Source organism: Atractosteus spatula, chromosome 14 (genome assembly GCF_055471065.1).
Source record: "Atractosteus spatula isolate fAtrSpa1 chromosome 14, fAtrSpa1.hap1, whole genome shotgun sequence".
NCBI classification, from domain to species: domain Eukaryota; kingdom Metazoa; phylum Chordata; class Actinopteri; order Semionotiformes; family Lepisosteidae; genus Atractosteus; species Atractosteus spatula.
The window spans coordinates 22,412,988-22,428,466 of record NC_142719.1 but is presented as its reverse complement, the minus strand read 5'-3'; the positions used below and the strand labels follow the sequence as shown (position 1 = coordinate 22,428,466).

General features: G+C 39.6%; 1 pseudogene; it reads right to left on the bottom strand.

Annotated features, from left to right (window-relative positions):
* Nucleotides 1-15,479, bottom strand: part of LOC148820909 (complement C3-like) — a 136,030-nt pseudogene that overhangs the window by 49,227 nt on the left and 71,324 nt on the right.

Below are 15,479 nucleotides of genomic sequence, written 5' to 3'. Positions count from 1 at the left end.
CAATACCGCGGTACGTGATTGGTTGGTCGGTCGTAGAAAGATTTAAATGTCTTAACTGTGCCCGTTTTAGTATTGAATATTTATATGGAATTTTACCACTGAAGGGAAATCTTAGTAGCTGAGCATAAAAAGAATAGGAGCATAACGCGTGTGAAGGCCATAGACGATATTAATTTTGGAACATAAACATACAGTATTACAGTATATGGCTGGTCTCGGTACTTTAAAGAAAAAATACACACCAGTATTCCATTTCTCCCTAAACATTTTAAGCATCGAAGTCTTTAACTAACATGTGAAAAAGCGTGTATAAAAAGTGGTAGTTTTAAGCTTTTCTGCTAATATAATATGGAATCGCGTATCTAAAGAAATTAATAACAATATAATTATATTCATATACTGCAACACAGTAATACAATATAGTCACTCGTTGCTACGCAATGCAGAAACACAGCCACAGGCAACTAGCAAAGAGAGGACATTAGCTAGCCAATATGATAAAGGAATAAATTATTTTTTAATTTCTTTTGCACATTTATTTGAACATTTCCATCGATTGTACAAGCACTTTCCAATCCCTAGTTTGTCTGCATTTTCTTTTACGCTCCCACTGGCGCTGGTCTGTGTCTTCTAGGATATAATGCTGGCGATTTGTGTTAAAATTGGGTTTCCAATAATGCCGCAGCAAACTCTTGTTTTTATGTCCACTATAATGGACAATCTCCCTTGCTTTTAACCGAGCGTTTAATAATTTCCTAAAATGAAAATGCGACAGAATTCTGGGGTGTCCCTATACCAGAGATTACGGTAGGCTTCAGAATGGTGATTGGCTGACACCATCTGACACCCGTCTGACTGGGGAAAAAAAAACTTGCTGATCTGTTCTACATAGGAGGAAGAAAACAACATATGCTGCTTCTATTCGAAATGTGTATTTTAAAAGTTTAATTAGGAAGTAAAAACCTTACAGCGTACACAGATTTCTAAGCTGATCAGGAGGAAGAAAAATGTTTTGCGCATAAAAAGTGGTTATCAACTATCGAAATCTGTTTTATTTATTTTATTTTTATTTAGATTAAGAGTTCCCGTCACCCCCATTTCCATTTAAATCGCAAACCAGTGTTTAATTAAATATTTTTATTGATTCACAATCTGGCAGTGCAACGTAAATCGTTATCTTTGTCTTCTGCATAATAATGTTCACCTCTCTGTCCAGCAAATTAATAATAATAATAAACGTATTTTCGTTGTCTCCGCTTTAAAGGTACCCCCGTAATATTGTATTTCATTGCACTTTGACAGATTGTTTTTAAATCAAATGTTGTCAGAATATCCCCACCTCCAAATAAGAACAAAATTGCAACGATTTTATTAACTGGCTGTTTCAGTAACTTAAAATATATATTTAAAGTAATAATTTAACGATATATGTAAATGTTTTAAGATATGTTTATGTTGTGAATGTCTGTAGATTGTATCTTATTTTTAGTTTTTGTTTTGTTTCACGTTAATTTTATAAGGGAATCTTGATTAAAATACTTTTATTTTTTCAGACAGAATTCACATTCGCTGCAGCCATATGGCCTTGCAGATCAGATATCAAGGAACAAAACAATTATTGTGCCCGGCTCCTCAATGGAATCGCTTTAACATGCTAATGCATTGGTGTAACACTCTGTGTCTACAGTACATTGTAAACAAACCAGTTTCACAGGTATTTTCAACCCCCAGCCACTGTTGTTTCATCGGTTGTTATCCTGTAAAGCGCTTTGAGGAGCCACCTTTAAAGGCGCTATATAAAATAATTTTTTTATTATCATTATTATTAATATTGATCATATTTTTCCTCCCTGAACTTGTAAATTGTTGTTGTTATCCTGTAAATCACTTTGAAGAGCCACCTTAAAAGGCGCTATATAAAATAAAGTTTTTTATTATTAATATTGATCATATTTTACCTCCCTGAACTTGTAAATTGTTGTTGTTATAGTTGTTGTTATCCTGTAAGGTGCTTTGAGAAGCATACTGTCCAGCTTGTCAGGTGCATTCTCTTGTAAAATAATAAGTAGAGCTTTGGGCTTATTAGTTCTCCACTTACAGCAACCCAATGTAAACACATTTTGTCTACAAATCCACCACCACTTGTATGAATCATAGCCCTGCCAAACGATGCAAATTCCACTGCAATGGTTGTGTGCAGGAATTATTCAGTATGGCATCTCCATGTTCAAGTAAACACTGCTCTGTGTGCAAATGCAAATGCATTTAAATTTTTTTTAAAAAAAGCCACCTTTAAAGGCGGTATATAAAATAAAGTTTATTATTATTAATATTGATGATATTCTTCCTCCCAGGACTTGTAAAATTGTTGTTGTTATTGTTGTTATCCCGTAAAGCATTTTGAGAAGCATACTGTCCAGCATATCGTATTTCATTGCACTTTGACAGATCGTCTTATAATCACTTGTTGTTAGAATATCCCCCAAGAAGATATAGAGGATATCCCCCAAGAGGTATCCAGGTAACAGTGAAACGGGCGTACAGTCTGGGGAGATCGCCCGTTTTCCATGTAAATAGTTCCCTGGTTCCGCGCCCCTTGGTGTCTCTCTCTCTCTCTCTGCCTCTCTCGGGCCCGCACTCTTGGCGGGCTTGTCTTGTGTCTCTCTCTTGTCTGGGTGCAGGAGTGCTGCTGTCGGGTGGTGAAGGGGAAGAAATAAAGCGCAGTTTTTAACTCCACAAGTCTGAGTCTCTGTGTTCGTCTTCAAGAACCCAAATTCATTACATTGGTGTTAGAAGCGGGAGGATGGACAGTGAACGGCCGATGATGTCGGACTCAGAGAAGCTCCGGTTCCCCCAGCAGCCGGGTGACCCCCTAAAGCGCCTTTTGGGGGCGAGCAGCAGCTGCCAGGGGCCTGGACGACCCCTCAGCACCGCCAGTGGCCACAGCCCTTATCAGGGCTACCCCACGGTGACTTACTCAGAGGAAGGGGGGGCCTTTCCCGGGTCGCCTCAGGCCGTGTGGCAGGAAGGAGACGCCAGACCAGCGGGTTCCAGCCCGCCACCCCTGCTCTAGCCTGCGCCGGTGAGACTGAGCCGTTATAATGGGGAGATCCCATGGCAGATGTTTGAGGCCCAGGCCGACTGAGGTGCAGCGCCACGTGATGCTGGCCACGCCGGTCCTCTTGGAGCAGGCCCTGGCTCTGGCTGAGCAGGCTGATGCTGTATTCAAGGAGACTGGTGGGCACCAACGGAGGGGCACACGGGGAATCAGATGTGGAGGAGGAGACGGCCAGCGCAGCGACACCGGGGGAGCGACGACGGCGGGTCATCTACCACTGCTGTGGGGAGAGGGGGCACATCGCCTGGGAGTGGCAGGCGCCAGAGCCCTGGGGACACTGGAGGCCGTCGGGAAATGGGAGTGGGGCTGCCTAAAGGGGGGAAGGCCGCCCTTGAGCGATGCTACCCCCGCTCCGGAAAGCCAGAAGGAGCGCTTCACCCGGCCTGCTGTGGGAAGGGTTAGCCAAGCTGGGGCTTATTTCTTTCCTGCCTCATCGAGGGCAGACCCTGCCAGGCCTTCGTCAACACCGGTTTTGACCATCACCCTGCTGCGGCCTGGTGTCCTGCCAGGCACCGAGGCAGCCGGACCCCCAGGGCGCTCACCGTTCACTTTGGGGCTGCGAGGGTGAAACACCGCTTCTACCTTGCCGCAGTCCACGAGGACTGTATCCTGGAGTTGGACTGGTTGCAGCAGGTGGGTGGTTGCCTTGACTTGGGCTGGCGAGAGTTGGTGGGGCAGGGGGAATGAATCAGTCTCGCGGTGGGTGGGGCGGAAGGTGTCCGGGGTGTGTGGGTTGACCGGAGCGGGAAGCGGAGGTGGTAGCGGTGGGCGTCGCCTGGGCCTATCGGAGCTGCGGGTGTCGGGGTGAGCGTGCCAGAGCTGACTCCCAGGATGGTGAGATAAGCTTGACCCTACCCGGAGTCTGTAGGGCACTCTCTGCACTGTGGGAGGCCTTGGAGGTGAGGGACGGGGTGCTGTGCCGGGGGTGGCAGGTGCCCTCCAGTGGCTAGGTCACTGCTTGGTGGCGTCCGGCTGACCGTGCACTGCTTGGAGAACTGCCCCACGGAGCGACCACGACACCACAAACTGCCACCTGACCTCACCGCTGGAGGGCACCCGCCACCCCCGGCACAGCACCCCGTCCCTCACGCCCAAGTCAAGGCAGCCACCCACTTGCTGCAACCAGTCCAACCCCAGGATACAGTCCTCGCGGACTGGGGCAAGGTAGAAGGGGTGTTTCACCCTCGCAGCCCCAAAGTGCACGGTGAGCGCCCTGGGGGTCTGGCCGCCTCGGTGCCTGGCAGGACACCAGGCTGCAGCAGGGTGATAGTCGAACCGGTGTCGATGAGGGCCTGGCAGGGTCTGCCCTCGGTGAGGCAGGGAAGAAATAAGCCCCGGCTGTGGCCAACCATTCCCACAGCAGGCGGGGTGAAGCGCTCTTTCTGGCTTTCCGGAGCAGGGGTAGCGTTGCTCAAGGGTGGCCTTCCCCCCTTTAGGCCGCCCCGTTCCCGTTTCCTGACGGCCTCCGGAGTCCCTGGGGCTGGGGGAACCGGCAGTTCTCTAAATCCGACATCATCGGCTGTTCACTGTCCATCCTCCCGCTTCTGACATCAATGTAATGAATTTGGGTTTGTTGAGGACGAACACAGAGACTCAGACTTGTGGAGTTAAAAACTGCGCTTTATTTCTTCTCCGTCACCACCCGCCAGCAGCACTCCTGCGCCCAGACGAGAGAGAGACACAAGACAAGCCCGCCAAGAGCGCGGGCCCGAGAGAGAGAGAGACAGAGAGAGACAGAGAGAGACAGACAGAGACAGACAGAGAGAGACAGAGATACACCAAGGGGTGCGGAACCAGGGAACTATTTACATGGAAAAAAATAGGCGATCTCCCCAGACTGTACGCCCATTTCACTGTTACCTGGATACCTATTAGGGGATATCCTCTATATCCTCTTGGGGGAAATATCCTCTTGGGGGATATTCTAACAACAAGTGATTATAAGACGATCTGTCAAAGTACAGTGAAATACAATATGCTGGACAGTATGCTTCTCAAAGTGCTTTACGGGAAAACAACAATAACAAGAACAATTTTACAATTCCTGGGAGGAAGAATATCATCAATATTAATAATAATAAACTTTATTTTATATAGCGCCTTTAAAGGTGGCTTTTTTAAAAAAAAACTTTTTTTAAATACATTTGCATTTGCACACAGAGCAGTGTTTACTTGAACATGGAGATGCCATACTGAATAATTCCTGCACACAATCATTGCAGCGGAATTTGCATCATTTGGCAGGGCTATGATTCATACAAGTGGTGGTGGATTTGGAGACAAAATGTATTTACATTACACAGAGACTCAGTAGCAATAGCAATTAGCAATATCAAAATAGCAATATTATGGACACACAATTGACTTTGGTTGACAGATGGTTTTTGTTGACAGCTTGACACAAGTTTATCAGTGAAAAGACCACGGGCATTCTTCCTCCCCCCTACATTCTCAGAGTAGAATAGAATTTATTATTAGCACAATTTATTACAGTGCTAAATTTAATATCATTGATTACTAATAGTTTAATGCTAACACCTAGCTTTCTTAACGCGAGAAGTACTACCGTAAGTAAGTACTGTTACTTACTGTACTTACTGTACTGTACTTAAGAACTACTAGTTCTTAAGTACAGTAAAAAAAAATGGGTTTTTTTTGGGGGGGGAGGTGTCTTTCGCTGGAAGACTCGCCGCCTTCTACTTTGAAAATACCTGTGAAACCGGTTTAATTCGTCACAGCCAGCACTCCCGCAGAGAGTGATGAAAACCGCGCAGCACCAGGTGAATGCACATTAATATGTTGGGCTTTTGGGTTCGGGTGGATTTGTGCCCTACAGTTCAACCTGCGGTACCGCTGTGTACTGTACATACAGTACAGTACGAACGTGTTATTTTGAAATATAAAAAAAGTCAATATACTGTAGGAGAAATTGAGTATTGGTGTGTATTTTTTCTTGAAAATACCAATAACAGCAACATACAGTTTACATAATATGTTTATGTTCCTAAATTAATATCGTTTATGACCTTCGTTATGCTCCTCTGTGTTTTATGCTTAACTACTAAAATTTCCCTTTAATGGTAAAATTCCATATAAATATTCAATACTAAGCGGATTAAAATGTGCACAGTAAAGAGATTAAATTATAAAATCTTTTCACTAACGACCAATACACCACATTATCTTCCGTGTCGCATTTACATTGGAATGTTTTTTTTACAAGTATCAAAAGAAGCGATACACAACCTGTCTCCTCTATAACTCCTCAGTTTACAGAGAAATTCCGCCAGAGCCTCACAACATTGTCCAATAATACTCTTATTGTGTCTAATTTTTAGTTAAGCAGGATTTGAGCTACAGACCGTAACAGACCAAAAAACAGAATCCACCTGCGATTCGGGTGTTAACAAAACGTGTTTACAAAGAAAGTGAAATACAGTAATACTACCAGCTATATAGATACATATATTTAGATATTTAATTCCTTAAATTAATATTATTATTAATTTCTTTAGATACGTGATTACATATTCTCGATTATAAATCAGATAATTCCAGTCCTGGAATCTGACTAGCTGACACCCTTCTGAAGCAGTACCATAATCTCTGGTATACAGACACCCCATAAATTTGACTTTTTACTGTGTAATAAATTTTAAAGACTAATTCTTAGCGTAGATAAGAAAGCGTAGATAAAAAAGCTTGGATTCTAATGTATCTGATACAAGTATCTTTTAATACAGTCTTTGTTGTGCTCTTGAGGATCCTTGTGATGTTTTGAGCTCTGGTTGAATGATAAGTGTCGCAGTTTAAATAATTTTAGTTGTTAGAAATTAGGAAACGCTCTGTTAAAAGCAAGGGAGTTTTTATGTCTGTTATACTAAAAGAAAATGCCCGACGAACTAGGGATTGGACAGTTTTTCAGTGCTTGTACAATCAAGGGAAATGTTCAAATAAATGTGCTAAAGAAATAAGCAAAAAAAGTAATTTATTCCTTTATCCTATTGGCTAGCTAATGTCCCGTCCTTGTTAGTTAGATCAACGAAATGCTGTGGTGTTACTTTTTGTCGATGAAAAAATAAAGTCTTTTAATTTAAAATGACAGTTACAAATTATGTGGAAAAGCGTAATGCTTGTCCAAGGTCATTCATTATTAATACTATTAGTAATATCTTCGGTAAAGGCTTTGATGCATAAAATATTTCTGCATAATTAAAATATTTATGATAAAGGTAGGTTGTGCACTTTTGCCCAACTGAGCAATAATGCTTTCATAAAATATACCAACTTTTGGTATGACTGATGATTAACATGCTGTAAAACACAGTTTAAATTTAAAAGCTCAAATGCTGTACATGAGAGGTTAAGCTTTATTGGCTCCTCCTGGCAGTTTTACAAGGTGATTTCGGATACTTTCCGATATGATGTCATATGACTCGTGATACTGCGTCATGCCGTCATTAGGATGCGACACGCCCACTGCATGGTACTGTGGTGTACCTCACGCGTTTTGAATGGCTGCATCTGTATATGCCAAAGTTTATAATAGAGAATTTCTAATACGCCAATGGGTTACTCCACCATCACATGACATCACATTAATTCTGCCTATACAGCAGCATCTACATACATTCATGCCCTTAGTGACTGATTTTGTGAATTGTGACTGAAGTGGTTCTACAAGGAGCAAAGGGAAAGTGTACTGTAGCTGACAGGAGAATCAGAAAGCTGGACCAGACTGACAAGCAGGAACAGGACTGCACAGACCACCAGATAAGCAGGAATTGGACCCAAAACAGAAGCAGAACTGCACAGAGATGTGGGCTAGACAGGATAATCAGGAAGTAGGACCAGACTGGGAAACAGGAACAAGAAAGCACCAACCACCAGGTAAGCAGAAACTGGACCAGGAACAGAAATAGGACTGTGCAGAGATGCAGGACTGGATGGGATAACCAGGAACAGGATTGGACTGCAAAACAGGGTCAGGAATGCACAGACCACCAGGTAAGCAGTTGTGACCTGTTACCCAAGGTATCTGTCACACAATGGCCTGAGGAAGGCCAAGGTAGGTTCATTTTATAACAGAATGGCTCCGCCACAAAAGCACCCAAGCAAAACAAGTGCAGTCTATCCACAGCGCTCCCAGTCCCACACACCAGAAAACAAAACCCCCAAAAAGAAAAACTAATTCTTCAGATAAATCCTCCTTTTCTTACTGCTCTCTCTCTCTCTCTCTCTTTAGTCACACTACCTGACATACCAACCACCAACAACCAACAACCTCAGCCTCAGAGGGCCAAACCTAACCCCAGTTCTCAAGAGTTATTTAAGGAGATGGGAAAAACCACATGCACTGAATTGGAGAAATGGTTTGTTCCAGAGGGGGAGGGGCTTACATTCTATTTAAGCTGGCTCCTCAGCCTAAGAGGTTGGTGGTTGGTGGTTGGTACAGATGCAGCCATTCAAAACGAGCGGGGTATGCCGCGGTAAAACACGGTGGGCGTGTCGCATCTAAACGCGGTATGATGCGGTATAATGCGACATTTTGCGTCATACAGGAAAATAACATATGCAAATTAGATTATGAAAATAGTATCTGGAATCACCTTGTAAAACTGCCAGGAGGAGCTAATAAAGCTTAACCTCTCATGTACAGCATTTGAGCTTTTAAATTTAAACTGTGTATTATAGCATGTTAATCATTATACATTAAAAAGTTGGTATATTTTTTGAAAGGAAGATTGCTCAGTTTGGCAAAAGTACACAACCTACTTTTATCATAAATATTTTAATTATGCAGAAATATTTTATGCAGCAAAGTCTTTGCGGAAGATATTACTAATAGTATTAATAATGAATGACCTTGGACAAGCTGTAAACTCAAAGTATTACCCTGGTCCACATTCTTTGTAACCGTCTTTGTAAACAAAAATAATTTATTTTTTAATTGACAAAAAGTAACACCACAGCATTTTGTTGTTCTGCTCACGCATTCGTTTCCATTCATACAAAATAAGTCACAGCCACAAGTAACTAACAAGGACAGGACATTAGCTAGCCAATATGATAAAGGAATAAATGAATTGTTTTTTGTTTATTTCTTTAGCACATTTATTTGAACATTTCCATCAATCGTATCAAACTGTGCAATCCCTAGTTCATCAGGCATTTTATTTTTTGCTGCGGGAGCGCTCCTACTGGTCCTGGTCTCAGTGCCTTCTAGGATATAACGCCAGCGATTTGTTGTTAAAATTGGGTTTCCTATAACGCTGCAGCGAACTCTCGTTTTTATGTCCACTATAACAGATATAATCTCCCTTGCTTTTAACAGAGCGTTTCATAATTTCTAGGAATGAAAATGATTTAAACTATGTTACACTTATCATTCAACGAGAGCTCAAAATATATAAAGGATCCTCAAAAGCGCAACAAAGACAGCAGAAAAAGATACATGAGAATCCAAGCTTTTTTATCTACGCTAAGAAGTAGTCTTTCAAATTTCTTTATCACACAGTGAAGTCAAAAACACAGTGGTGTGCATATATACAGATGCAGCCATTCAAAGTGCGCGTTACAGACACGTACCGCAGGTGGCGTCGCGCATTGTGACGCAAGATGACGCTCGGTACCGCGGTACGTGATTGGTTGACCGACAGGGGCACTCATGGTCCGTTGGTCTGTCGTAGAAAGACTTACAGTAAACGTCTTTGCTGTGCCCGTTGTAGATATTGAATTTTAGCACTGAAGGGAAATCTTAGTAGCTGAGCATAAAAAGAATAGGAGCATACTGTAACGCGTGTGAAGGCCATAAACGATATTAATTTTGGAACATAAACATACAGTATATGGCTGGTCTTGGTACTTTAAAGAAAAAATACACACCAGTATTCCATTTCTCCCTAAACATTTAAAGCATCGAAGTCTTTAACTAAAGAGATACCAGAGTCAACAAGCATACTTTTAGAATTTGATTAAAAGGGAATATAATATGGAATCGCGTATCTAACAAAATTAATAACGATATAATTATATTCATGTACCGCAACACAAGAATAGTACACGCTGTACATTGCCTGTCGATAATGTTTCTGTAGAGCTTTTTCAGCACACTGCATGTGACTGTGCTGGTGGTGCTGTGGGTTAGGTTCCTGACTCCCATGTCACACGGTCTGTGATCGAATCCCACTGGAACTATGAGTTTTTTTTTAACAAACATTTCTTTGAAAAAATGAAATGTTTCCCTTGATCAGAGATTAAATAAAACCTCACTCGCACCAAACAAATTTATATTTCTAAATATCACAACATGATCGGATTTAAGTCTTTTTAATAACAATGAATAGTCACCTATGCGTAACAAAATAAACATTTTTATTGATTTGAATCGCGTTTTGATTTAAATCGTAAACGCGTGTTTAATATATAATATATAATAATAAAGCTTAAAAATATATGTGTTTAAAGGCGATATACTGTATAAAAGCGCTGATTCTTATGGAATGTGTTCCGCCGGGGATTCAAAAATTTATTTTTTTTAATCGCGTATCTAAGGAAAATAGCAGTATAACTTTGTTCATGCACATCATTATACAGTATCTCATTTTGTATTTCTATAAAAAAAATCGTTTGCCCAGCCACTATTGTTTTTATCCTGTAAAGCGCTTTGAGGAGCACAGCTTTTTCACCACTTAGATTACTTTTTGACACCATCCTTACACAAAGCAGAAACTGATTGTATTTTCCGATGACATACTGTACAAGTGCAAAGATTACAGATTTTAATCGTCTTTTTTCTGAACCAGGGAAAATCTGATCATGTTTCTCTATAACAATAATAAAAAACTTTATTTTACATATCACCTTTAAAAGTGGCATCTCAAAAAAATACAGTAGATGTAAACCACAGATTATAAAGTAAATAACCAGACAAACGCAAACGCGTTTTTAATAAAATGCTTTCATTCATTCAACAGAGAGAGAGCGTAAAACCTGGGTGTAACAGCTGTTCCTTTTTCTGATCACTCGCTCTCTGAGATACATGGGAATCCAGGCCTTTTTATCAACGCTTTCTTTTCCGTATACCAGATATTATGGAACCACTTAAGAAGGGTGTCAGCCAGTCAGATTCCAGGAATCGGTACTTTAAAGGAAAAATACACACCGGTATTCCATTTCTCCCTAAACATTTTAAGCATCGAAGTATTTAACTGACATGTGAAATAACGTGTGAAAAAGTGGTAGTTTTAAGCTTTTCTGCTAATATAATATGGAATCGCGTATCTAAAGAATTTAATAACGATATGATTATATTCATGTATATTTTGATATTTACACCCGGCGCGGCACCGAGGGAGCGTCTGTATTTATAACTTAGTTTTTAAAATTAGTCAAGCAATATGAAGCATCTCCTTTTAATTTTAAGTCCCTTAAATACATTGAGGACAGCTTTCTCACCACTTAAGATTACTTTTTAATACCATCCTTACACAAAGCAGAAACTTTCCGATGACATACAGTACAAGTGGAAAGATTACAGATTTTAATCGTTTTTAATTTTGTTATGTTATACGTTTTAGGAACGTTTCATTTAAACAAACACCACAAAACTATTCTCGATTGTATTTCTGAATGTTATGTTACACCTACAGTAGTTCACTGCTTTAAATACATCGAATTAATAAAGTAAGGTGTAGCACTTTAGATCTTTTTTTTCTGAACCAGGGAAAATCTGATCATGTTTCTCTATAACAATAATAAAAAAACTTTATTTTACATATCACCTTTAAGAGTGGCATCTCAAAGCAATACAGTAGATCGAAAAACAGTTAAAAGGGACCAAAGTAAATACCAGACAAACACAAACGCGTTTTTAATAAAATGCTTTTATTCATTCAGCATTCAGATTTTCCCTGGTTCAGAAAAAAGACGATTAAAATCTGTAATCTTTCCACTTGTATGTCATCGGACATTAACGAGTACAACCCCCCTCTCTGCGGGAGTGCTGGCTGTGACGAATTAAACCGGTTTCACAGGTATTTTCAAAGTAGGAAGTACAGTACTTACTAGTTAAAAAGCTAGGCTCCTCAATGAAATCGCTTTAACATGCTAATGCGTTGGTGTAACAGTCCGGGCGTGGCAAGCTTCCAATGTCAACTCGACTCGATTGGAAGACAATGAACGTATTTTAGCCCTAAATGAATTAATAGCAAACATGGTTTACTTAAAAGACATTTTTCCAAGAAAGTTTATAATAATACGATCTATAGTTGAAATCTGAGCCTAAATATAAAGGAAAAGCATTTTCAGAGAGCAATCACGTTGTGTTTATGTAGAAAAAGCGATTAGGTTTATGAGCAATCTAATTACCTATCCGCTTAAAACACTTTATAAAATAAAGTTTATTTAAAGATGAATGATAAGTGTCGCAGTTTAAATAATTTTCGTAGTAGGGCTTGGACAGATTCCAAGTGCATTTTTGCAATTTACGTTGCATTGTCCAATGTGCTGCTGTAATACAGTTTAGAATACAGTAAGTCTAAACTGTATCAGCTTTATTTATGGGTTGCAATTTAGAAAAAGTCAAAAACCGCACTCAAAATGCAATTTAGAGCTTTCTGGCAAGAGGAGACACCCAAATTAATAATGTAACATGCCACTGTTTGTGCATGAACAAAATTATACTGCAATTTTACTTAGATACGCAATTAAAAAAATAAATTTTTTGAATCCCCGGCAGAACACATTCCATAAGAATCAGCGCTTTTATACAGTATATCGCCTTTAAACACATATATTTAAACAAGCGTTTACGATTTAAATCAAAACGCGATTCAAATCAATATAAATGTTTATTTTGTAACGCATAGGTGACTATTCATTGTTATTAAAAAGACTTAAATTCGATCATGTTGTGATATTTAGAAATATAAATTTGTTTGGTGCGAGTGAGGTTTTATTTAATCTCTGACCAAGGGAAACGTTTCATTTTTTCAAAGAAATGTTTGTTAAAAAAAGAAGTCATAGTTCCAGTGGGATTTGATCACAGACCATGTGACATGGGAGTCAAGAACCTAACCCACAGCACCACCGGCGCGGTCGCATGCAGAGTGCTGAAAAAGCACTACAGAAACATTATACACAGAAGCATAAATTACCTTACACTCAATTTAAACACAAGCTGTCTTTAGCCCTCTAAGCTGGTTCATACAGAAATGTAGAGAACTAGGCTCAGAACACACAGCTTCATTAGCGAATACATATGCAGGACAACTAGAGAAGATGTTTTACAGAGGATGGATTTTTAGAAACATCTCATCAGTGACATCACTGAAGTCAACTCCTACTGTAGGTAACTGTCGTGTGGATAGTTTCACAAGAATCAGACAAAGGTTTAAGCATCGCTTGTTCTAGATAAAACTGCAAAAAAAACAACAACCCATAATGTACTTCTTTGCGGCTCTGTTTGCCTAAATCATATATTCACAACGTGAAATTAGAAAATAATATTACGTAACCAAAATCCGCAATATGGAAACAGAACCTGTGTAATTGTTGACAGATGATGTTCTCGTAACATTTTTACAAGACTAACTACAACATTTAAAAAATGACTTGTATGTACTTGATATCTCTAATCAATCCACGGCGATATAGTTAAAGCAGTCCCCGCATAAAACGAAACTAAAACGCCCTGGGCATACCGTTTCGCGCTTCTTATCAGTTGCTCAAAAGTAATTTGACCGTATGAAATGCATAATATAAACCTAGAAACATATACAGTACGTGAGCAGTATTTACGTAGTATCGGTGTCAAGACATACCTCTCAAATACTGTAAATCAAGTTAAAAATATCTCAAGACCGATTCTGGTCATAATGAAACCATGTTTCGTGTATGTTTTCTTTAAAGTACCGAGACCAGCCATATACTGTATGTTTATGTTCCAAAATTAATATCGTTTATGGCCTTCACACGCGTTGCAGTATGCTCCTATTCTTTTTATGCTCAGGCACTAAGATTTCCCTTCAGTGGTAAAATTCCATATAAATATTCAATACTTAAATGGGCACAGTTAAGACATTAAATATACATATACATACTGTATACAGTACAGTTTGCATACGGTAATATGTTTATGTTCCTAAATCAATCTCTTTTATGAGCATGTGAAAGGCATGGTGAATCGATTCTCAAAAATTACTGTACTTTGCATGATTGGAAAAAAATGCGTGATTGCGAAATGCTGTGGTGTTACTTTTACAAAGACAGTCAATGAAAAAAAGAATGTGGACCAGGGCAATACTTTGAGTTTAAAGCTTGTCCAAGGTCATTTATTATTAATACTATTAGTAATATCTTCATTAAAGACTTTGATGGCTACAGCTCAAACATGAGAGGTTGAGCTTTATTAGCTCCACCTTGCGGAAATTCCGGATACTATTATTTTGCTCGCGGTATTTACCGGTAACTTGCGGTATTTACCGGTAACTCGTGGTAGACTGCGTACAGCGTACCGGAAAATAATGCGGTATCGCTCGCGCAGTTAGAATGGCTGCATCTGTAAGAGAATGTCAGCTAATCAGATTTCAGGACCGGAATTATCCGTTTTATAATAGGGAATATAATATGGAATCATGTATCTAAAGAATTTAATAATGATATTAATTTAAGGATCTAAATATCTAAAAATATGTATCTATATAGCAGGTAGTAGTACTGTATTCCACTTTCTTTGTAATCACAGAAAAACAGATTCACAATGCGAAGCTGTGTCACTCTTCTGTGTAAAAAAATGGTTTGAACACCTTGGCTGCTGTTTTAAATAAGCTGCTGAGTAAAGAATAGGAATGTTCCTGTTGTCAGTCTTTACCGAAGATATCACTAATATTATTAATAATGAATGACCTTGGACAAGTTGTAAACTCTGGTATTACCCTGGTCCACATTCTTTGTAATCGTCTTTGTAAACGAAAATACGAAAATATTTTTCATTGACAAAAAGTAACACAACAGCATTTAGTTGATCTGATCACGTATGCATTTCCAATCATACAAAGTAAGTCTTGAGAATCTCCGATTCATCATGCCTTTCACATGCTCATAAACGACATTAATTTAGGAACACAAACATATTATGTAAACTGTACTGTATATTGCTGGTCTCGGTAGTTTAAAGAAAAAATACACACCAGTATTCCATTTCTCCCTAAACATTTTCAGCATCAAAGTCTTACATGTGGTTATTTCGGAAACGTTTTTACGTGCTCCTTCTGACCATATTAAGATTATATACTTTGTGAAAAGTGATAGTCTTTTAACCTTTTGTGTGACGCATACTTTTAGAATTTGATTAACAAGG